This window comes from Cynocephalus volans, chromosome 6 (assembly GCF_027409185.1).
Source record: "Cynocephalus volans isolate mCynVol1 chromosome 6, mCynVol1.pri, whole genome shotgun sequence".
In the NCBI taxonomy this organism is placed as follows: Eukaryota; Metazoa; Chordata; class Mammalia; order Dermoptera; family Cynocephalidae; genus Cynocephalus; species Cynocephalus volans.
The window spans coordinates 116792450-116818999 of NC_084465.1; positions in this window are offsets into that span (position 1 = coordinate 116792450).

The window sequence follows — 26550 nt, forward strand, 5'->3', positions numbered from 1 at the left end:
TATATTATTAAACACACAAAAATAGACATTTAAAAAATGAGAAAAAATAAATATATGCTCTTATATGTTTCCCACCCAATGTTTATCTCACCCTCCTTGGGATATCTGCAGTCCATTTTGGAGACCCACTTCTTTAGAGAACCAACAGGTTTATACCCCATTCTTTGGAGCAAGAAATCAACTAGCAAAGCTTATGCACTTCCTTTTTCATTTCCATATTTCTAGTAACATGTGTTTGTGCACATATTTAACTAAAAAATATAAAACATTCATTGTAAAAAAAAAAAAGTTAATATAGGCTGTCCCCCAGAAGAACATAAAATTGTCTATAATCCCAGATACAACCCCAAAATTATAACTGTTAGTATCTTGGCACACTTCCTTTTCTTTGCACAACCATCCACATGTGTAAGTATTTTTAAAAGAAATGATAATGAACAAATTGTTTTGTAATCTCCTTTTCCCACAGAATACATTGTGGACAATATATTGCATATTCTCCTACATCATTTTTACAAATTTTATCATTTTCTTTATTTCAATGGTAATGTATGTTTATTGTAAAATCTTATTAAATGTGTACAAGCAAAGAGAAAAAATAAAAATTACCCACTTTCCATTACCCAGACATAACCACTTTCAATATTTTGTGGTGAATGTTTTTTGTCCAGTTTCTTTTCGATGCACTCAGTTTTCTATTAATGAGATTGCATCGTGTGTACTCTTCTGTAACCTGTGTTACCATTTTATATGTATTGTGAACACCTTTCCATGTCATAAAACACTCTTCTACACACTATTCAAGTGACTCTATATAATGATGTTTCCAAAGCTAATGTTCTCTAAACATTATATAAAAGATTCTAAACTGTGTATGTAGAAAAAAATAAGTTCTGTGATAAAATAAGTTTGGAAAATACTGCCTATTTGAGCCATTATAATGCACATTAGCTATTAAAGTCAGAAAATCCTACAGTTAAAAAATTTTTTTACCTTGCCTAACATAGTATTTCTCAGACTTATTTAAGCATGACTTACTTTTTGGAGGCACTTCATTTAACATCCTGCACAGCAATATTAATTACTCTATATTCCAGTCCTGTCTTCTGGAACATTTAAGTTGTCACACTTTTTAATAGCAGATACCAACATTGTAATGAATATTCTTGTCTGTATGTCTTATACCTTTTATATATTTTAAAACAAATTTAATAAAGCAAAATGGTCGATTTGAAGAGTATGTAGCTTTTGAAGGTTTTTCTCCTAGCAAATTGCTTTCCGGAAATGTTGAACTTATTCATATTTCTACTGTGAGGACATGAGAATACCCATTTTCACATAACCATGCCAGCATTGGGTGTTATTATTTAAAAAGCAAGTAAATGCACAAATAACTAGTCTTTCTAATTCAAAAGCAACTAGTGTTTGTTATATAAAGCGTAAAAATTAATATAAGAAAAAAAGATAGAGAGAAATCACCCATAATCCCACAACTCAGAGATAATCACTATTAACTATATAGTGCGTGTATCACTACATGTAAAATATTATATCACCATGAGTGTTGTGTTTTGTTTTTTTGTTTTGTTTTGTTTGACTGGTAAGGGGATCTTAACCCTTGACTTGGTGCCGTCTTCACCACGCTCAGCCCATGAGCAGACTGTCCATCCCTATACAGGATCCGAACCCGTGGCCTCGGCGCTACCTGCACTGCATCCTCCCAAGTGAGCCACGGGGCCAGCCCAGTGTTGTGTTATTTTTAAAAACACGTAATTCTGCAAGTTCTGTATTATGCTATTTTACACTGAATATTATGTCTTTAAAATGTTGTCTCACATGGGCTGGCCCGTGGCTCACTTGGGAGAGCGTGGTGCTGACAACACCAAGTCAAGGGTTTGGATCCCCTTACCGGTCATATTTTGAGAAAAAAAAAAGTCTCATTGTTTAAATTTGCATTTATTTTAATTCTCACAAAGCAGAGCAGTTTCTCATACTCCTATTTATTATCTCAATGTTTTCTTAAAGCAATTCTTTATTCATGTGGTATGCTCATTTTTCTGTTGAAGTCTTTGCATTTTTCTTATTGTTTGGGGTGTTTTTTATATATTAAGTAACTTAATTATTTTTCATGTATTTTTCCCAGATTACTGTTTAGTTTTTAATTTTACTTATGTGGACTTTTTTACGTACAGAGATTTCTGAGTGTTATATAAGTAAACCTATAAAAGCTTTTTTTTTTTTTTTTGTCTTTAGATGTTGGCCTTTCATATAAAGATTAGAAATCCCTCTTATACTTTAAGCTTATATTATTTTCTTCCAGTATTGATGGTTTTCTAAAAATAGTTATAGCTTTGATTCTGCAGGTGCCATACCCAGAAAGACAGGCTTCATGCGTGCCCTTTTATCCATATTCAAACCTTCCCCACATGTCTTAAGTTATGCTGTGCACAAACATTTCTCAAATCCCATCCCAGTCTTCTCCCCCTTTTGTAGCCACCAGAATATTAAAAGTGTACTGTGTCTTCTTCTCTGTCATGTCTGCAAATCCAAGCTGATTGTGGTATGTTCCTTTGGCTGGCAAGTTCTGTCCATCTAACTCTATCAATTCAAATAATTTTATTTCTAATAGCAAAATATTAAACTCAAATGATTCTCAAGGACATATACCCTTTACAAAATCTCTAACCAAATATATTTTTATATTCCTGTTAGTCAATCTCATATATTTACTTACTCTGTTAAAGTAGATTTGTAGTGATCAATACTACTCATCAAATGGCATTTGATGTAGTAAAGACAGTGGGGAAACTTTCAGGAGGGCTGGCAGGAAGGATGGATGACAAGATCAGCTTTCAGTGGAGGAGGATATTGTTTTAAAGGTTTGTTCTTTCAAAAAAATAGGAGTTCTGGATAAGGGAACTGAAAGAATAGAAAAGAAGATATAATAATAATAATAATAAAGAGACTTTTTTTGTAACAGAGCTAAACCAAAACGAATAGAAACCATGAAACAACAACATGAATCATAATTGGAAAAATACAGAAATGAGGAGATTGGACTAAAAAAAGATTTTAAAAGAAAGCTGAAAAACTTAAATTTAGAATATAAGAAAAGAGCTTGAAATAAAAGAAAATTCATTTCAAGAATGAAGTCTAAAGAAAAAGAAACATAACAGCCAAAATTGTATGTGAATTTATTATTTGGCTTAGCAATCCCATTTCTAGGAATCTATCTCAACGATACACAGACAAAACATTAAAAAAGTAACACAAAGCTATTCATTGCAACATCACTTGTATTACAAAAAGACTAGGGGAAAAATAAACAAATTCCCATCCATAGGGATCTTGGTTACACAGCTACAATACATCCACACACAATGGAGTATTATGAGGCTGTAGAAAAACTTAAAAATATCTGTACATACTGCTATGTAATGATCTCTAGAATATACTGTCATGCAAAAGAATGTGTATGTATGTTTGTGCGTGTGGAAGTGTGAACCAAAAATCATTTTTTCAATAGTTGGAACAGAATGAAGGAGACAGGAATAAAAGCTAGACTTTCCAAATATGTTGTGTTCTGTAGATTTGACTTTAAAACCATGTCTTTAAAAAAAAAATCAAAAGCAACCTCTAAAATTAATTTGAGTGTAGATAAAACGAGATTGACTATTCGTTGCTAATTGTTGAAGCTACATGATGTGTACATGGGATTCGTTGTACTTTTCGTGCGTGTGTTTGGGGGAAAGTTCCTAATAGAAAGGTTTTTTTAAGATGTTACCATGGCCAGACCACCCAAATTCTGCCCTTGAACCATCACTGTCCCCCATAAGGACCTAAAGAAATGTGTATGCACAGAAAAATGGAGAGTAAATGCAAGGAAAACAACACTCTATTGTTTGATCTGGCTTTGATGCTAAATCTTAATGCAGAATTTGGGTAGCATGTGCTGGACCATATGACCTACAAGGCTGGAGACTTAAGGGGCTTTCTTTCTCTCCCTGAATATTGGATGCTACCTCTGCAAAGAATGTCCAATCCACTACAACCTAAAGAAAGAATACTTTTTCCCCAAGACTCCATGTTCTGTAAAGCATATCCAAATTGGTTTTCTGAAATCTAACTTCCCTGAGAAGGAACAGGGATGGAGTTGTAGATAAAGGGAGTAGGAAGAGCAGAGAAGAGCTTTGGATCTTTTGCATCTTATAAAATGCCAACACTCAAATCTCCCTCTAAGGATTGCTATGCCAGAGAGGCCAACAGAATGGTTCAAATTCATAACCAACCCAGGCTTTATAAAACTCCACTTAGATTATCTCATTGGCAATTTAACATAGAAATTCTTCAAATATTTTTTTTAACCTATGCACGACCTCTTTTTCTGGTTTCCAGTATGAATAGGGTTTTTCATTTTTTAAAAAAATGAATATTTCAATGGCATTTGAAGAGAGGGAAAGAAAGTGTGTTAGCTTGCTAGGGCTGCCATAACAATGTATCACAAACTGAGTGACTTAAACAACAGAAATGTACTTTCTCACAAGCCTGGAAGCTGAAAGTTTGAGATCAAGGTGTCAGGTTTTGGTTTCTTTCCTTCTTTTTTTTTAAATTTTAACTTCTCAATATACATTGTAGTTGATTTTCATGTCCCTTTACCTGTTCCTCTTTCCCCCTCCCTTTGTCCCCTCCCCCCCAACTACATCATATCTGTTCACTTGCCTTAACAAGTTCAAGAAATTGTTGTGATTGTGGTGTCTTCCTCCCTCCACCCTTTATTTGTTTGTGTATTTATTTATTTATTTTTAGCTCCCACAAATAAGCGCGAACATGTGGTATTTCTCTTTCTGTGCCTGACTTGTTTCACTTAATATAATTTTCTCCAAGTCCATCCATGTTGTTGCAAATGGCAGTATTTCATTCTTTTTTTGTAGCAGAGTAGTATTCCATTGTGTAGATAAATCACAGTTTCCTTATCCACTTTGATGATGGACATCTGGGCTGGTTCCAAATCTTGGCTATTGTAAATAGAGCTGCAATAAACATGGAGTACAGGTATCCCTACAACATAATGATTTCCATTCCTCTGGGTATATTCCCAGCAGTGGAGTAGCTGGGTCATATGGTTGATATATCTGCAATTGTTTGAGGAACCTCCATACCATTTTCCATAGAGGCTGCACCATTTTGCAGGCCCACCAACAGTGTATGAGAGTTCCTTTTTCTCCGCAACCTCGTCAGCATTTATCATTCTCAGTCTTTTGGATATTAGCCATCCTGATTGGAGTGAGATGGTATCTCAAAGTGGTTTTGATTTGTATTTCCTGAATGCTGAGTGATGTTGAGCATTTTTTCATGTATCTGTTGGCCATTCATATATCTTCCTTTGAGAGATGCCTATTCAATTCCTTTGCCCATTTTTCAATTGGGTTATTTGGTTTTTTGCTGTAAAGTTATTTGAGTTCCTTGTATATTCTGAATATTAATCCTTTGTCAGATGTATATTTTGCAAATATTTTCTCCCACTCTGTTGGTTGTCTTTTAAATCTGTTGATTGTTTCTTTTGCTGTGCAGAAGCTTTTTAGTTTGATATAATCCCATTTGTTTATTTTTCCTTTGGTTGCCTGTGCTTTTGGGGTCATATTCATGAAGTCTGTACCCACTTCTACTTCCTGGAGTGTTTCCCCTACGTTTTCTTTAAGGAGTTTTATTAGGTTTTGGTTTCTTCTGAGGCCTCTCTTCTTGACTTGTAGATGGCCTCTTCTCCCTGTGTCTTCACATGGTCTTCCATCTATGCACATCTGTATTTGGATTAGGGCTCACCCTAATCACCTCTTTTTAACTCAATTTTCTCTAAAATGACCCTATCTCCAAATACAGTCACATTTTGAGATGGGGATTAGGACGTCAATATATGATTCAGGGGAGGAGGAGTGCACATTTTAGCCCACAATAGATACCTTGGCTCAAATTACCATCTTGAATCAGAGAGTTTGAGAGATTTTGTGAAATGGAAGTGGCTTTAGAACATTGAAATAAACTTCAGAAAGAACAAGTAAAAAAGAAAAGTTTAAAAAGAGGATGGGGCGTTCATGGTGAAAGAAGTTGGTAAGGAAAAGATTCATAGTACAGATCAAGAAATTAACCTTGTGACAAAAGAAGAAAGGGGAAAAAAGGATGGAGAAAGATATGGAATCTTGTGTATCTTTGCACAGTAGGAAGTTGAGGAATTTCCTAGGCAGGCTTCTATTTTCTTTGTGAATTGGGAGGCAAGAACATAAGCTCAAAGTGATGAGGAAGAAGAATTAAGGAGATTAGAAATAGAAAAAAGTACCATGGAGAATGAATGAGAGACATGTAAAGATTGCTGCATCATATAAAGGTGCTGATAAACTCAGTAGAAAAAATAATTGATGGTCATCTCACATTTAAATTGGAAAAAAATTTTGGAGAGGTAGGAAGTTGTAGCACACAGAGCAGGCACCAACAAAAGCTGCAGCTGTCTGTGCCCTTTGCATGAAGTTGCTTGGAATCTGCAGGGGAGAAAAGGGCCTCGGAGCACAGCATACCAGCCCCCAGGTCAGCGACATCCCTGGCAGGGTTCCTGTAGACCCATATGGCAAGGGCCACAGCCAGCCAAAGAAAGGAACCACTCAGAGGCTGGTGAGTCTTCACAAGAGATCCTTGCATAGCTGACCCCGTGGGAAGTGTTTGGAGCACAGGAAGGGGAGGCTGGCCCACTGCGGGAACATGGAGGTTCAGTGTGGGCAGCTGATCTGCCTTCCAATCAGCACAGGCCCACTCAGTGGAGACTGGTCAGGGAGAGAGAACTGCAGGGGGGGCACAGTTTGCTGGAAAGAATCAGTCCCAAGCCAGAGTTTCCACACAGCCCAGGTGTATCTGACCTCACAAGACCCAGAAGTGATGAAAAAGCCACCAGTTAAAATACAGTCTGCACAAAAAGACTTCCCCTGATAATCAGTAGCAAAGCAACAATTTAGCACAACCACAGAACTCACGTGCTGGTCCCCACAGGATGTTCCCCCAATTTTGGAATTAACCAAAATACAGACCAGAGACACAGCTCTGATATTAACCAGTAAAGGTCTAATACCACCGAAAAACACCTATAAAACCTAAAAGAGGCAGTAGTCTCCTCAAATGACATCAAGGAAAAGACACAAAGATCGAGAAAGAACAGAGAAATATGAAATCATCAAAGGAAACAAACCAAGCACCAGAAATTGACCATAGAGGAACAATAGATTTATGAAATGTCTGACAGAGAATTCAGAATAACTCTCTTAAGGAAGTTCAGCGAGTCACAAGAAAATACAGATAGAAAATTAAATGGTTTCTGGAAAATAATCCAGGAGCAGAATGAGAAACTTGGCAATGGAATTAAATCAATTAAAAAAATAGAAATTCTAGAAATAATACATTATCTGGACTGAAAAACTTAATAGAAAGTTCCAACATCAGACTTAATCAAACTGAGGAAAGAATTAGTGAGCATGAAGATAAAACACATGATATTATCAAACCAGAGAAACAAAAAGAAAAGAGAATAAGAAAAAAATGAAACAGAAGTACAGCAAATATGGGACTCCCTCAAGCAAAATAAACTCCTTATAATTGGTATTCCCAAAGGAGAGGAAAAAGGAAGAGATGTGGATGTAGAAAGCATATTCAAGAAAATAATGGCTGAAAATTTCCAAAGTCTAGAGAAAGATGACAGCATCCAGCTACAGGAAGCTCAGAGGTCGCCAGTCAAGTTCATCCCAAACGGGAACACACCAAGGCCCATCATAATCAAATTATCAAAAAACAAAGACAAAAAATGGATACTGAAGGCAGCTAGGAAAAGAAACATAACATTCAGAAACATAACATTCAGCAAAGTTGCAGTACATCTCGGATTTCTCGGTAGAAACTCAACAGGACAGAAGAGAATGGCATGATATATTCAGGGTGCTGAAGGAAAAAGACTATCAGCCAAGAATTCTGTATCCAGCAAAAGCAACCTTCAAATATGAAGGAGAAATAAAGTCTTTCTCAGACAAACAGAAGCTAAGCAAATTCACCAACACTAGACCTGCCTTACAGGAAATGTTAAAGGGAGTTCTTCAATCTGAAAGAAGACGGCACTAAGGAGCAGCAAGAAAACACTGGAAGATACATAACTCATTAGGAAAAGTAAGTTCACAGAAAACCTCAGAATGTTCTTCTGTATATTTTTCCAAAATATGTGGAGTTTTTTAGGTTTAAGTTTTAATGCAAATTTTATTTTTTGTTTATAATGTGGGATAGAAATCTGGTTTTATTTTCTGTGTATAGATAGAAAATCTTCTAACACATTTTTTAAATAGTATGCTCTTTATCCATTGATTTATGATACCAGCTCTGTTATACTCCAACTTTACAAATATGCTTGGGTTTATTTCAGGAATCTCTATTATGTTCCATTAGCCTATTTGTTTTTTCCTCTGTGTCAATACTACACTGTTGTGATTATCTTAGTTTCTTAATGTCTTGGCATTGTATAAAAAGAGTATCCCTCCTTTGTTTTCTCTTTTTGAAATTGTCTTAGGAATTCTTTGACCACATAAATTTTACATTTAATCATAGTCCACAGAAATCAGTTTGAGCAAGAAATTGGTTAATGGACACTGTGTTTATGTTTTGTAGTGATGAATATGCTAATTATCCTGATTTGATCATCACATATTATACAGTAATTGATATTTAACTCTGTTCCCCACAAACATGTATAATCAATTATGTTTCTATGCAAAAAATAAAATAAAATACTTTTAAAAACTTAAGAAAAAAAGAATACTCCAGTGTCTTAAGGGGGGTGAATAAACCACTTACATCATTAGTACGAAGACTAAAAGACAAACCTAGTCAGACAGCAACAAATACAATGACCATATAAGACATAGGTAATAGTAAAAAGATGTAACTTGAATGACAACGTCAAAAAGTGTTGGGGGAGGGGAGACACCAAAGTGTAGAGTTGGCTTTGGTTCTTTCTTTTTCCTTAGATATCAAAGTTAAGTTGTTATTAGTTTAAAATAATCCGTTATAACTATAACATGTTTTCTTTAAGCCCCATGGTAATCGTAACACAAAAACTTATAAGGCACATACCAAAAATAGCTAGCAAGAAATCAAAATAAGTCAGGTACAAAAAGACAAATACCGCATGGTCTTTCATAGAAGTAGAGAATAGAATAACAGTTAACAGAGGCTGGGAGAGGGTGTGGGCAAAAGGGTGGACTAACTGGTGCAAAACTATGCTGTCTATCTGAGTGAATCATGATGTAGTTTATGCATGTATTGAAACAACACACTGTATCCCGCCAAAACTAAATAAAAATAAAATTGAAATAATAAATAAATAAATATAATTAGTAAAAATTAAAGAATAACATCCTGTCTTTGCAAGGGTATGATCAAATATGTGTCACCACAGCCGTGGGAAATATAAAAGTTTCTATGACATTTCTGGTCCCCAAATCGGCAATATCTTTCAAGAGCTTTTAAAGATCATTCAACTTAGTCCTTCTATTTCTAGAAAACTAACCTGAAAAAATAACCAAAAATATGCAGAGATTTTTGCACAAGAATGTTCACAGCTAAGCCACATGTAATATCAAGAGAAAAAAAATAAGCAACAACCTAATGTACAACTTGGATTTGGGTAAATAAATTTTGATGTATCCACACTCTGGAATACCATGTAGCTACTATTAAAAACCATGCTGCAAAAGAAAAATTAATGATATGGAAGAATGCTTGCAATATAATGTTGGGTTAGTGATGATGTTGTGACAGAAGTGAAAGTGAAGGGTTGACCCCAGGAAAGCTACAAAGTGGTAGATGCCTTAGATGAACCTGCCGGGACCAGATCAGAGGTAAGGCTGGAGGGAACCGTGTGATATGGGATTCTGGAGCCCAAATCTGCTATGGATGGTGTACACATAAAGGGACAGGGACAAAGGGAAACAAAGACAGGGAACTTCAGTGATTATTTCTTAAGCACTTCATCATCTTCTGAAAATTCTTCCTACGTTGAGGGAATTTTCCACGTTGCAAGCATCTCCTTCCCAAGCTGGAAGCCTAGAACTAACTTTTCCATCCTCCCTTGCAACTATGGCATAGTCATGTAACCCAGACTCTGCCAACCATGTAGTCCCTCATAGAGATTTTAGTTTGGATGAGAGCAATCGGGGAAACAGATTCCACATGAAACTCATTCTCTGATGAGAATGTCGAGGAATGTTTTAAAGAGTGGGAGAGGCTGTCGACATCCTTACTCAGAAGTGACAGCATTATGCTTTCACTGGAGCAGTCTCACAATGTGGATGACTTTGTTCCTGGCTGTGTAGTCCCAAGTTTGATTCAGCCCCCTTGAAGATTCCATGAAGAAGCTACCTGACATCCTATTTAAAATATCTCCTTTCTGCTTAAACTACCTAGAGTGAGTCTGTTCAATTGTTTGCAACCAAGCATATTGACTGATTCAGACTCTGCAATACCCACTACGTGCTCAATGCTTTAAGTGCATTTATCTCTTTTAATACTCCCTCACCATCCTGTCTCCTCAACCAGTAAGGGGCAGAGCTGAGAATGGTTCCCCAGATCTGCGAGAACTCAACACCCATTCTCTAACCGTGAGCAAGTTTCTACTCTTCTGCAACCCTCTGTGTTATACCTACAGAATGAGCAGTTTGAGATAGAAAGATCTCTGAGTTGCTTTTCATTTTAAGTAAGTAGATAGCTCTATGTTCTTGAGAGATTTTGCCCCATCAAGAAATCCCTGTTGGTTATCTGACCTGGTGGTCATCTTTCCACCAACCTGAGATGACACTGGTGGAATGGGAAGGGGCAGAGCCTGCAGGTAACCCAGGCATTTGGACCCCAATGCCCATCAGCATTGCCCAGTACTGGACTGGCTCTGGAGTTATTTTCAGTAGCCCTATGCTCACATTTCCAGGAGGAGGTTTTTTTGTACCCTGCCTGCCTTCAGGCCACCAGCAGCATTGGCTTTACAAACACTTTCCCAGATTAACTTCCAGGGAAGCTGAAGGAGTGGATTCTCATGGAAAAAGCACAAGACTAGCACTGGGAAAACTGGCTGCTCTTCCAGTTCTGTTACTTACTGGATGGCCCTGGGCAAGCCCCATGACCTCTCTGATCCTCCAAGTCCTCCCCTGAAAAACAGGAAGCGGGTGCAGACCAAATGAGATAATGCATGTGGAAGTGCTCTGAAAATTGAGAAGCACTGTACAAATGTGAGGGGCTATTATTAATTTAGAGAGGAATCAAAAAATCTAAAATTGTCTTGCATTTGAATAGCGTTTCTTATTTTGCAACATGCTTTTCTCGTTTTGTGTTCACAGCCACCATGTGAGAAAGTAGGGCAGTTATTATTATCTCCATTTTACAGATGAGGAAACAGAAGGAAACATGGCAACGCCAGCCCTGGAAGCCAGGCGTCCTGACTCCCACCCCCAGATTCACTCCTGTAAATTTGCAGGTAATTTTCCCTTATCCACTTTGCAGGTAACACAGACTAGACATTAGAGTTCACCTATCAGTAATGGGGTTGGGGTTGTCTACAGGCTTCGAGCCCTTAGAAAGATATTGGGCCTACAATGCTTATGTTGGACTAACAAGTGCGCTTTCTAGGAAAAAATGTAGAGTTCCAAAATTTCTCAGTTGCAGAAGGAAGGAGAGCAGGTTAAAAACCAGAATTGGGGAAATGTTAAATGCTGAAGAGACCAGCATCCATTTTGAGAATGTGCACGCCAGTAGGTCATCTTCTTCTCACCATCCTACAACTCCAGGGTCAGCATTCACTATGTGATCCACGCTCTCCATACAAGCAGTAGCAGCATTAGGCTGTCCCTGGAGCCATCCTGCAGAAAATTAATGTCTAAGTAGAACACTCAAGTTGAGGATTCATAGACAAGTTTGTTTTTATCATCAACATTGTAACAATCATGAAGAGTAAATTTTAGGTGCTTTAGTTTTCAATCATGAGCAACCCAATAGTCTTGTTATGTGACTGTGATAGATTTGATGATTGTCCAGTATACCCTCTTGAGGCAGGGTATGCCTCAGGGTGGACTTCAGGTTTAGCCATTTGGTTGGTTTACCCCACACATTGCACGGGCCAGTTCCAAGCCAAGTGTGAAGAGGGGCCATGTATTTCCACTTATCCTCTTTTAGTCAACATGACCTACCATAAGAAGAGACACCCTACAAAGTGAAGAGACATATGCAGATGGCTTGAACCCAGCCTGCATCCTCCTGCTCAGAGCATGGAGTCCTAGCTTGGCCAAATTACAGCCAAGCCATAGACCCATAAGCATGAAATAAATGCTATGTATTTTAAGCTTCTGCATTGTGGGGATAATTTGTTATGCAAAATATTGCTGCAAATAATTGACTGGCACGGTTGCTTTCAACAGAAGCAGTGATTGTAAAGTATAGAGCCTTTGGGGATTTTTTTCTTTTTAAAAATGATTCCTTATTCTCTGTGGGTGGCAAGTAAGAATTTCTCTACAACACATGAAGCAAGAAATGTTCTATTTATTTATCTTTCTTAAAGCAAATTAATTATAGCTCCAAGTTTCCAAGTGCTAAAGTGGTGACCTATCCATTATCATTGAGTACTAGACCCCTCCTCAATATGTGGTCTCATATAAAAATCCTGGGCATATGTATCACCAGACAGATGGGGGAGGGGTCAAGGGGGTCCCCGTTTCTGCCGTTGCTCCTTCACTATTCTGGAACTCCATCAGAAGCATTGCTGTCATAGCCGAGTTTAGAAATCACACTGGTGAAATGGAACATTTTATGTTTACAGTTTGACCTCACCCAGGATTTCACTGGGTTAGGCCAAGTCCTTAGATGACTGAGTCTGACGTTAAGAATAGTTTGATAACCGTGTAGTTTAGAGAGCTTACACTGAGTCTAGATGACGTCAGGAATACAAAACACCTCTGTGTTTCTCCATTTATTCAAGACTTATTTTATACCTCTCAGAATTGTGTTTGTTGAGGTCCTGAACGTCTCTTATCAAGTGTATTACTAAGTTATTTAAAGGGGTTAACCACTGCCAAGGATAAATGCCAAGCTCCTTTTCATACCTAAAAATGTTCTTCATTATCTGACCCCCACCTTCCTCAGTAGCCTCATTTTCCCACTCGTTCTCGTGGCCACACTATGTTTCATTCATATCAAACTACCTGAATATGCCATTCTATTTTCTTGCTTTATATTTTTATAGGTGCCTTCCCCTTTGCTTAGGATATGCATCTGGCCATCTCCTACTTACACTTCAAAATCTAGTTCTAATAGCACCTGCTCTTTAATAGAGCCAGGACTAATGCAAGGCAAGTGAGACACCCAGGTTGCAAATTTTAAAGAGGCAACTCACTCTCAGGGTTGTGCAAGTGCCTCCTTAAATTTTGTGTCCAAAGCACCTTCTTTGCCCTACTTTGCCAAGCCCTGCTCTTTAATGTCTTCCCTGGTGTACTCTATTCCTTCCCCCTAGAACAGCTTGTCACTCCTTCTTCATGCAAGCTCCACATCTTTCTTCATTGTAGCATTTACCACAGTGGATTGCATTTTCTCAGGACAGAGACCTTGCTGATCACCTTTGTAGCACCAGCACCATGGCTGGCACGGTGTGTTTGATGCCTAATAGCAGCATAATAGCCAATATATAAAAGCACTTACTTTGTTCCAGGTATGGTTCTATGAGCTTGACTTGAGTTGATTTATTTAGATTTCATAACAACCTATATAGGTATTATTACCCAAATAAAGTAAATTGCGTAGTATGACACGATGAGGAGACAAAAGCAGGGATTTGAACCCGGGTCCTTCTAAGGCCAGACTCTGTGCACGTAACTGAACAGCATGACTTTTCTCACTACATTACATGGAATAAACATTGAGGGAGAAAAGGCCATTTCTCTTACATTGTTCAGAATCTAAGACAATCCCTGCAAAAATATCTGTCTTTCCGGGCAGGGAGGCTTTAGGAGAGAGGGTGATTTTTGGCATAGTGTTCTCCTGATGAAAATGGTCTTCAAATGCTGACTTCTTTCCCAGTCCCCAAAGGCTTGAATATTGGTAGGAGAGATGAAGCTGAGTACTGATCCCAATCATGTAAAAACACAAGGTCCAAGTGATGCTCTGGATGGCATTGACCAAGGACAATTATTGCCCAAAGGGATTCGAACCCTATTGATAATCCAGCCAGAGAATTCTGCCTCGTTGGCACTGGAACGTTTGCTAGTCAGAGGTTATAGGGACAATGTGTCTCCTCTGTCAGCCCAAATTTATCAGCCACAAGCCAGGAGCATCAACAGCCGGTGTTGCTGCCTCAGGTTCTGCAGTGTTACTTCTCAAGCAGGACGATTACCCTGAACTTCTATGTCCTCTGAGATTCACAGTTTGTAGCTGAAAAACAGGTAGCTGTTCCCCAGGTCAAAAAATATTCTCTACCACTGTACTGGTGGGAAGTTGAAGCCAAGCCCGGAGTCCCAAATTCAAATGTTTGTCACATAAATGAGTGAACTTGGCCGAGTGGGGCAAGCCATAGGCCACATGCTTTATTTTTTATATTCTGTGTTTCAGATGCTTTGACATCTATACTCTTGCTGACTCTGGAGAGACTGCACCTCCCAGGACTAGCCAATTCCTAGAAATAGGAAATGACTCACTTGTGAACTCCTTTCATATGCAAATGAACCAATCCAGAGTTCACACCCCCAAACACCTCCTTTGAACCCATACATCAGGTTCTAACACACTAGGCCACTATTCCCCTCCCCCAGTAACCCCAGAGTCAGGCATCAAATAACTAGAGACAGTCCCTGCACCCCAGAGCCCACAGGAATTATAGTTATGTGCCACATAATGATGTTTCTGTCAATAAAGGACCCATAAACGATGGTGGTCAGAGCAATAGGCTGTATCACATAGCCTCGGTGTGTAGTGGGCTATGCCATCGAGGTTAGTGTAAGTACACTCCATGATGTTTGCAATGCACCATCAAGGTTAGTGTAAGTACATTCCATGACGTTCACACAACAAAACTGCCCAACAACACATTTCTCAGAACATCTCCCCAGCATTGTTATGATAACTATATTCAAACTAGCCAATCCCAAGCCTGCTTATCCTGCCTTGACTTGCTTTTGACCAAGGAAACCACAATAAAGGCTCTTGCCTACATTTTCCCTGCTCTCTCTGCCTCCTGACCAACACCAATGCCTCCCTGGGTGCCCCACCCTATGGCATGGTGTGGTGTGCCCGCTCTTCTTAGGAACTGTGAGTAATGAACTGTATTTTCAATGGCGATCATCTGCTGATCTGTTGATACTAGTCCATTTCCTGTCACTTATAACAGAATACCTGAAATGGGGTAATTTATAAAGAAACTAAATTTATATCTTACAGTTTTGGAGGCTGGAACATCCAAGGTCCAGGGGGTGCATCTGGTGAGGGCATTCATCTGGGTGGGAACTCTCTACAGGATCCCTTGGAGACCAGGGTGTCACATGGAGAGAATGGGCTGAGCAAGAGAGTGCTAACCCACTCAGTGGCTCTCCTTATAAAGCCATCAGCCACACCCATTACTCCATGAAGGGATCAATCCACCATGAGGGCACAGTCCTCACAGTCTAATCACCTCTTAAAGGCTCAATCTTTCAAACACCATAATTGGATTTCCCACCTTTTTAACACTGTTGCAATGGAGATTAAGTTTCCAATATACAAACTTTGAGGGGAAACATTTAACCCATAGCAGCTGGCCTCACCATACCCAAAAAATAATAAATAAAACCTACATTTGAAAACACATGTCCATGCAAAGGGGAATAGTCTCTACTCGTTTACAGGTGGTTGTTGCCAGACAAAAATCAGCCCAACATTACAGACAAGTTGATTTTTTGGAGAGAATCAAGAAGCCTGGATTTTATTAACCTCTGAAAGTTTTAATGTTGATAAGTAATCCAAATTGTAAATGCTGTGTGGTTCGTGTGTGTACCCAGACACTGTAGAGCTGAGAAAACAGAAACAGAGGAAAGGAAGCAACCAAGCACAGTAGCTGCAGAATGTAATCTATGGATTCCCATCCCTACCCTACTGGAATTGGCCAGACTAGAATAGACACTTCGTTTTAGATCTGAGGAATAATCTCTTTGACCACTACAAAATGAAACATTTTTCAAGTTTTTCTAACCTGACTCCCAGTAAAAAGCACATTTTACATCACAACATACATCACAAGTTCATAACTGTCTATCTACCTGAAATAAAAATGTTATCCTTACTATATGTAATGTACTTTGACATTTTCAATTCTATTCTTTTCCATTTCATTTTTTATGATGCTGGTCACTACCTACTATATTGATTTTATGACCCGTCAGTGAATCTCATGCCATAGCCTGAAAAAAACTTACTAATTATGAGATTGGTGGTACCAATCCACCATATTACAGATAAGGAAACAGAGATTCACAGAGTATTGGGATTTGTCCCATGTTACAAAAGATAAATGGCAGAATCAAGCCTCAAGTTAATTATTAAGTTTTGACCATTTCCCTTATGTGTTTATATCCCTAAATGTATAGTATATACATGTGTAAGTCAGAGTTCAATCAAAGAAGCACTAAAATACACATGCATGTGCACACAGACACACACATACACAGATATATATACATATATATCTTATAGAGATTTTATCTTGCAAAAGCTAAGGTATTTAAGTAGTTTCTGGAAAGCTGTCATCTTCATATCTCATTCTGAGCTTGAAGTCTACAAAAAACAAGAATAAACTGTCGTTCCTGACCTCAGTGGTGTGGATGTCCTGTAGAGGATGAAGGAGGCCTTTGGTCATGGATTAATAACACACACGTCGCCCAGGAGTCAGAGTAGTTGCAGAAAGCTCCAGAAAAAGGTCCCGACACTGCCTAGAGCCATGGAGATGCCCCAGCAGACCAGCAACAGCCTGAGAGCTGCAAAATGGTGGCTGCTTCACCTCAGCCTCCAAATCTCCCACCAGAATCTCCGGGTGCATTTAGTCTGTTGTTTCAAAACTGAATGGTGTTACATGGTGTGCATACCATGCCTTTTCCTTATCCATGCCTCAGTGATTAAACCTGGATTGCCTTTAAATCCCCACTACCACAAACAGCACTTTGATGAACATCCTCTGAGTTGTCACTTTAGAAACCTGTGTGATTGCTTCTCTGGAAAAACATCCAGAAGTGAGAAAGCCATGTCACATGGCGCCTGTGTATTTAACTTGACACTATATTACCAGTATGTTCTCAATGGCTGTGCCAGCCCAATCCTCACTAGCAATGCATGAGGTTCGAGTGTCCCCACCTCTGACAAGCCTCTTTTAATCTTACAGCTGGATTATGCTTAATTCAGTCTTCCATAATTTTTTAACATTTCTTTACTAAATCTGTTGGTGTTTTTTCTTTGATGATTGGAAACTATTCAATAGTTCAAAGTATGTTCTTTATCCACTTTAGACATCCCCATTTAGTTAATTTTTTTATTATTATTTTACTATTACTTTATTTTATTTTTCGTTCTTACTCCTTACCATTTTCTTTTTCTGCAAACTGGAAAACTTCTAAAATTTGTCCTCTTTATTTTCAGTTCAATTTCTCTGTCAATTACATAGTTAACTGTTTCTAAAAGAGTATTTTTAAATTTACCCTGTCAGAATGTAAATTAGTACAGCCATTACGGAAAAACGGTATGGAGGTTCCTCAAAAAATTAAAAATACAGTTACCATATGATTCCACAATCCCACTTCCAAAGGAAATGAAATCAGTATCCCAATGAGATATCTACACTCCCATGTTTATTGTAGCATTATTCACAACAGCCAAGATGGAATCAGCCTATGTGCCTGTCACTATGTATGAATATTATTCACAGAAAGATAAATACTACATGACCTCACTTATACTTGGAATCTAAAAACATCCAACACATAAAGGCAGAGAATAGAATAACAGTTGCCAGGAGCCAGAGGGGTAGGGAAGTTGGAGAGAAGCTGATCAAAGGGTAAAAGTTTCAGTTATGCATCATGAATAAGTTCTGGGAATCTAACATACAGCAGGTGATGATAGTTAATAATACTGTATTGTGTGCTTGAAATTTGCTAACAGAATAGATCTTAAGTGTTATCACACACACACAGAAATAAATACACGAGATAATGGATATGTTAGTGAGATTGTTTGTACCAATCATTTCACAAGGTGTATGTATATCAAAACATCATGTTGTTCCCCTTAAATATACAAAATTTTTATTTGTCAATTATACCTCAAAAAACATGGAAAGAAATCTGATTTGGCCCCACTCCTAAGCCTGAGTGCCCTCTTAATATGACTCTCTTCAACTGCTTTGAGCTATCTTCTCCTGAATCCATCTATATCTGATTCAATAAAAGTAAAATAATTTTACATGTAATATTAGGCTATATAGTTATGGTGATATGGTAGTGTTTTAGTTAAAAAATTTTAAGTATAAAAAATGAAATAAAATAAAATAAATTTACATTGGCATGCAATTTCCCACTTTTATTCTGAATTTTTTATTTCTGACTTTCTCATAGCCAGATTCCTTTCCACTAAATTCTTATTATGTTATTTTGAATCTCATATTTCATAGAATGCAAGCATTTTTGCATTTTGAGTGAACAAAACAGAAACTTTCTAAAACTTACTTGTGTTTTTTAATAGGTTTATAATAATCTCTTCCTTTTTTTAACTTCTTGTTTTATTTTACATCAATGCTCATATTCCTTATGTATTTTCCCTTTTAATAAGGCTTGTTTGGTGAGAGTTTTAAATAACACCAATTTTGTTACTTAACATGGCCTATATATTATTCTTGGATACCATATCTTTCCACTTGGATGCTTTTAAAATTTGCCTGTCAAATATTATGCTGGTAGGCTGATGATAGTAACTCAACCCTTCCTCAGATACAAAAATTTATTTTTAATTTTAAAGTTTCATGAGGTTTTTTTCTTTATCCTCAATGTCCAGTAATTTTACCAGGATGAGTGATAATAATTTAGTACTAATGTCTCCTAGTTCATATTGTGTCCTTCCAATTTGCAAATGCAGACACTCTTTTATTCAGGACAGTTATTTTCTACAATATTGTTGATTTTTTTCCATTCCATTTATTCTTTTCTCCTTCTTGGGGCTGCCAATTATACATATATTGCAACTCTTTTGCCCTTCAATCTTTCTAACTCTTTGTTCTCTCAATTTAGTTTTTTTTCACTTTCTGAATCCTATATTCTATATTTCTAACTATATTTTCAGCAATGCTAACCCTTTTTGTTGAAGCTTTCACCATGACTTTTATTTTTTTTTCCTCATTCATGTTGCTTTCTTAAGTTCTACTGAGTCATTTTTCTTCTTCTCTTAATATGTCTTCTTTGAGCCATCATATCCCTTATTTGATTTTCTTTAATTTCTTTGATTTTGTAAAAGAATGTTTGTAACATTTTCCCCTGAATTGCTGCACAATTTTTCTAGGCTATATTCTACATTTGCCTTTTGTTTTGTAAATTTTATTTATCTTTGAATAAGAGTCATTTCTTCTGGAGAAGCTGTGAGCTAAAGGATGGTGTGGAGGACAGGCTGGGAGAGTGAGCTAGGACAGCTGGACACTCAGAACTGGGTATTTGGTCTCAGAACACTTTCTTCCCAAATGTGCTATTTAGCCTCCTCTCCCTAGCTATTAGCATTTTTCTGCTTTAGATGGTATCTCTGCATATGTGTGTTGGGGGAGTTTGTCCTACTTAGTTTGCAGGGAAGTTCTGTATCTTCCAGGCTTTTATCTTATAATTTAATGTTTATTTTTCTTCTGTCTCCTTCCTTATCTCCTCTCTGCTACACCAGCATCTTGCTTCTTTTTAATATTATATGCCTGGATAGTTTCTAAATTAACCCCCACTGTGTGGCCTTTGAATGAACTCATGGATGATTCTACAGCCATGCATGTTATCAGTCTTTGCAGGCACAATGAATGCACATACACTGGAGAACTCTGCATACTGACTTAGATCTGTAAAGGTGCATCTTCTATACATGGAATGCCTTGATTTGGTCAAATTTAACTATATTTAGCAGATATTCTTCGTAGATTGTAGTTTGGACCCGGAAGTCTTCCCTAGTTTTATTGTATCAATTTATTAAATACGGAATTGTATTTATTGTTTTTCTTTATTTTTATTCTCAGTCAGTTTCAGGAAAGAGAGCTAGTAAAACACTTTTAATTCATAAAATAGTTTTGGAGAGTCTAGATTTGTATTTTAGAAAGATCACTGACTTTAGCAAGAAACATTACAAAGACCAGGTTGGGGGAAAGATGGAGGAGGCAGGAGGCTGCTCAAGCCTGGAAATACACAGGAAGACCACTGAGAAAGCTGATGAATTTATGCAAAACAGAGATGACACAACCTAGGAAAGGTCATGGGCTGAAAGATAGGAAGAAGATAGGAAAAAGATCTAGAGCTTCAGAGTCAGCAGCCCATTGACAATAATTTAAGTGGCAAAATTGGGCAGAAGCATGCAGGGAAAAGAAGGGAGCTAGGAAAGAGTCTTTGGAATCCTGCACTTAGGAATGAAAATTAAAAGGTGATTCTACAAAAGAAAATGAGAAGTAGATACTAGAGAAGTAAGAGGAAAATAAAGCAACAGTGCAAGGACAAAGAGTGTTTCCAAAGAGGAGATGCTTAGTGGTGCCTGATGGTGCAGGGAATTCATATAAAACAAGGTCTTAAAGGTTGATGTTGGATTTAATTACATGAGAGTCACTGATAACCCTAATGAGAGTAATATCAGTAGCTTGGTAGAAGTGGAAACCTGATATCAGGGGATTGATGTGTGAATGAAATGTTTCAGAGAAGAGTTGGTGAATACAGAAAACTCTTAAAGAAGTTTGACTATGAATAGAAAGACAAATATAGAAATAGAATAGAGGTCAGCTTAAGAAAATTCTCTTGTTTAATGATACACCATACACCAGAGCTTTAGGATACCCTTATAGCAATAATAATTTATAATTCTCTACAATTTTAATTCAAAGGGGCTTTTGCATGTATAAGCTCAGTTCAAATTCGCCTAACCAAATCATCTTGACTTTACTGGTGAGGAAACTAAAGCTCAGAGAGATAACAATGAAGCAACTTTCCAAAGAACACAAGAAAGAAAACAATACATCATTCTGACCATAGCTTGGGCACAGTCTCACCACTCAAATCCTGGATCAATCTCCGTTTCACCATCCTTGTAGAGAGCAAAATAGAGCCAACATTTCACCTGAGCCCAAACCCACCATGAAAACTGTTAGATTGAAATCTGTACTTTTATTTTTAAGGGAATAAAATTGCAGCGTCTAGTTGGCTTCCTATTAACTTCTTCAGAATATTTTCTCTGCCTGGGTATTTCCATGCAAGGCTGATACTAGTTAATTGCCTGAATTAAATATTTTACAGCTTAAAAGGGTTTGCTGTACTACACAATTTATAAATATTCATTCTGCAGAAGAGAAGAGGCAAGAGAAAGTTTCCAGTGGCAGCCTTTGTAGCAAACTATTCAATAATAACCCTCAGAGGCAGCCTCAGCACCTGGGTAAAATGTTTTTGAATCCTCAAATCCCTTATAGAAAAACAGTTTCTCCAAATGCACAACCATTTTTGCTGAGCCACTAAATAACTTCTGCCTGCCCATGACAGGGACAGCCTTAAGGTGATATGATAGATGCCAAGCAAATAATCAATCAATACACTGGCTTAAGTCTCTGTCTATCACTTTGGCATTGTGTGGACTAATTAGACGATAAAATGTGATGAATGTGTATTAAACTCAGCCTCTCCTTGGAAGCTCCCAGGAGTCCTTTCCTATTTTCTAGCTGACCTTTTAGAGCTCAGCTTTATTGTATGTGAATGCAATTAAATCAATTTGTCAGATATCTGCATTAGTCTGGCTTGTTCAGAATTCAATTATTCAGCGTCAGTTTACTGCCCTTCAGAGGCTTGTGCGGTGGCTCACTTTCAAGTGGTGGGTAAAGGCAGGATTCAGGACTGTGAGTGTTTTCCCTCAGCGGTGTTTCTGAGATCCACCTTATGCAGATCCCTTCTCCTCCTCCGTCTCAGGAGACCTAAGAATGGGCTGTCAATATAGCCGCGCTTCAATCCTGGCTCTGCCACACATTGGAAGGGTGACTTGAATATGTTACTTAACCCATGTGAGCCTCGGTTTCCTCATCTGCCAAATGGAGTAGCTTTCCTTTGAGTTGTCTCACAAATAGACCTTGAGAGTAGGACTTGAGAGCAAGTATTTATCTGGGAGGTGCTAGCAGCAGGCTCTAGAAGACCATGGGTCAGTAAGACAGGAATGAGAAGAAGCAAACACAAGGTCCATTAGTGAACAGTTACCATTGTGGGCAGCTGGTGCTTGATCCCTATGGGGACCTCTGGGGTGGCAGTGGAATATTCACCAGAGTCATTCCACCCACGGAGCAAGGAGTGTGGGCATACCTCCAACTGCTCTTCGTTATTGGTTGAGAGCTGCTCCAGGCACTTCAGGCCTGCCCTAAGCGACACCAGCTGAGCATCCTACTGAGGCCAGAGAAAATCCCCAAGCAGAGTCACAGGTGCATTCAGCAAGAAGCCTGGTGAACACTGGAGTATGGTGTCATGCCCATAGCATTCGTGACAAAGGGTACACTTCCTTGTGAAGTCAAAATGTGATAACACATGCAAAGTCTGTGGTACCTTGACCAGCACAAAGTAAAGCACTGTATAAGCAATAGTTGATACCATTATTTCTGGAAACATGTAAATCTAGGAAAGTGGTTTTCCTCAGAAATCCAACTGTGATCCTAAATATGTGGCATAGGGAAAGCCACTGCACTATGTGCCTTCCTGGGGCAAGTAGGACTGAAACCACGGAGGGCTTTATGGAGGAGATGCCATCTGAACTGGGTATTTAAGGACGAGTAGGTGTTCACCCGGCCTACAAGGGCAGTAAAGACATTCTAAGTGAAAGGAATGGCATGTTCAATGACACAAAGACATGACACAGAGTGTTTGATGACCTGCCTATAGTTTAGAATGGCAAAAGTGTAGTATAAGAGGGAGCCCTATGTCATGATGCCAGAATTCAAGTCATGGCAGAATTCCTATGTCATTCAAGGGCTTTGTGGTATTATCCTGTAAGCAACAGGGAACTATTGTATCTACTAATATGAAGCTTTTAATAGACTCTTTGGTGACATAAAGAAAACCAGTCCAGTTATAATGGAAATAAATGAATTAATGACCATGGGCTCAAAAGACCTACTACACAGGAATGAGAGAAAATGTAATAATGTTTTATGTGAAATGCACATCGGCGTTTACACTGAGCCAGCATGTTACATGACTTCAAAGAAAAAATGAAGTTAATTCAAACTCAGATCACATCAATAGAAATAAGGCAGTGTCTAGATTAAGGGAAGGATGGAACCATACTTGTTCTGCACTACCTGAGCAGCTCAGGATGTCGTTGTCCAATTTTAAATGACATGCCTTTGAAAAAAGGAACACTGGTACACAGGAGCAAGCCTAGGGAAAAATACGCAGAATTTTAGAATCCAAAAACCATGTAAGATGCAGAATGGTTGAAAGAACATCAAGTGGGGTAGCTGCAGAAGAAAGACTCATAGAAGACACCTGAGCTGGTGCCTGTTGTGAGGAAGGGGTTAGATTTCCTCCATGTGGCTCCAGAGGCTAAAAACCCAAACTCCAGGGAAGCATATTTCAAATCAGTGGAACTAGTCAAAGCCATCCGAGAATGGAATGGTCAGCCCTGCGAGGAAGGTCTCTATTCTTGAGAATAATCAACAGTAAATGAGAGGAATATCTGTCCAAGAGGTTTAGATGAGATGCTAGTTCTTACAGTGGAACTAACCTCTAAGGACCCTCTTCAACTAAGATTCTGTGGTTCTATCAGGGATCCTCTCTAGGGTTTCCTCTAGGAGACACAGCATAAAACAGGGCATTTATCAGGGCATACCACAAGCATGTCATTTCTAGTGGTCAAGAAACAAAAGGTGGCATCTCTGTGTGATCAGCTGCAAAGGGTTAGATCAAAGGAGATAAGAAAAAAGTTAGGAGTTTCCTTTTGTTGTTTAAGGGAAATAGCAGGCATTGAACACCTGCTAGGCTCCAGGCATCACATAGAACAGCATTAGCAGCAGCAATAGCAGTAGAGGTAGTAAAATGAGAAGAAGAAATAGTAGTGGCAGCTACAATGTATTGTTTATGTGTTATTGAGTATTCTTATTTAATTCTATTTAATTCTTACAAAAACTCTTTGAGCTTTATTGCTTTACTAGATGAATAGTTTCTGCTGTTAACAGCATTACATGAACACCAGTGCAGAAAGGGGTCAAATAAAACTTGTTTTGGAGAAAAAAGTGACTTACTATTTAGGATCTGGGCTAAAATCTAGTCTTCCTTTGAAGAACATAAGGTACTTCTTCTGAAACATCATAAAACATCCTTTTGGAAAGAAAAATTCAGGTAATTACTGTTGAATCCCTCTGCTTACTAACATGTAGGATTTTAAGCATCACTTTAGCCCCACCTGCTAGAACTTCCTGCTCACTTAGCTCAGACCCTGGTAGTCATCATTTTCATGAATTGTGATGCAAGATCACAGAACCACTTGGACCTCGTGCTTTTCCCATTTTGCTGATCTTCTGGTTAATCTGCTTCCTCCCCCCTAGAAGGATACATTTAGTGCCAGTCCTAACTCCTCTCTCCCACTGGGCCACCTATCTGAAACACTGACTATCCATACGTGACACACCTTTCTTCTGAGGATCAGGAAACTTCCCAACACATCCTTTTACAAAGTGATCTGCATTTTCACAAGTTGACATCCGCAGTTCTAGGGTGAGCTCCTGTGTGTAGCCCCCAACCCTGACCCATGTATGTACAACTACTGCCCCAGCTTGCTCACTGATTTCTGTGTATTTGTTATTCCACAACTAGAAAAGAGCTAGAGAGCAAATATGTCTTAATCAAGGTATTGTGTTGTTGTTTCAAACCAAAAGACGAAAATTAAAATAATAATATAAGGGCATGTCTTGAAACTGAAAGAGAGTATAGCCAAGTCTCCCACAAGGGACTGGAACCAGCAATTGGAAGGTCGTCAGAAATTCTGCAGGGTGCCCCTCTCTCTCTCTCTCTCTCTCTCTCTCTCTCTCTGTCTCTGTCTCCCTACACCTCCCCCTATCCCTTTTTCTCTTTTTCTCTTTTTCTACCTCCTTCTTTCACTCCCTTCCTCACTCCCTTTCTGGGGCCACATGACCTTCATCTCTGTTTCCATGTATCCACTTTATTCCCTCTTTCAGACTGGCTTTTGCTAAGAGCAAATAGCCAGACATGGCTGTCCCATAGCTCCCAAATTTGCATATTCTTGTTTCAAAATAACCAGCACAAAACAAATCACATCTCCAAATTCAATTCCAAGTTCCTGGGAGGAAGAATGTCACAAGTCCATTTAATATCACTGCTCCATTTAGGGTCAAGTGTCCAGCCCTGGTTAATTATCTGTGGCCAGGGGGCAAGATTGCATGGTTCAAAAATGGCTTTCAGATCCCTTCCCTGTGGTGTGGGCACAGAAGTTCTCCAGGAAGGAGACATATGGGATGCGGTGGCATTTACTCCTCTAACTTTATACCTTAATTCCAGATAATCTTGGAAAATTCCCCTCTATTTTAGCCAATACCCTGCGATGTATTTAATTTATTGGCACACCACATTCTAATCCCTTCTACCAGGTATTTCTCTGTCTCATGTAGGAAAACAGATCCTGTGAATTAAGTACCTGATATTGAACACTTTCTTAATTGCAGTTTTCCATGCTACTGGGATGAATGGAGAGGGAGGGAGGTTAGGAGAGTTCAGGGAAGAGAGCTCAGACAAAGCACTGTAACGGTCTTAAAAATTAGGCTGCTGGTTTAATTCAACTAAAGATTATGGAATCTAGAAAGCTAGTTTCTGTCACAAGAGAGCAAATCAGTCAAAGGCCAGATGTATACAAGCTTTAAAGGAAGCATTTTAAAGAATGCTTTTCAATGAGATATCAAATTTCTCAAGTTTGCCGGAACCTTGAAATACAGAATGAGTCTAACATAAAAACATTAAGTATGCATCCTCTTTCAAGCAGGTCAGTATTGAATTTATGTCTTCTGAAAACAAAAGTTTATTTTTTCACAGAAAGCAGAGTGTGAAATTTTATTATATAAATTTCAGAAACACCTGCATGTAAGGCTGCTTATAAACCAAGAGGTAAGTTGGTGGAGAAGTTAAGGACCATATTCCAAATCAAATAAATCTGGGTTCCAATCCCACCATTTAGTTGTACTAACTTCTTTGAGCCTCAGCTTTTATCATTTATGAAATGGGCATAACT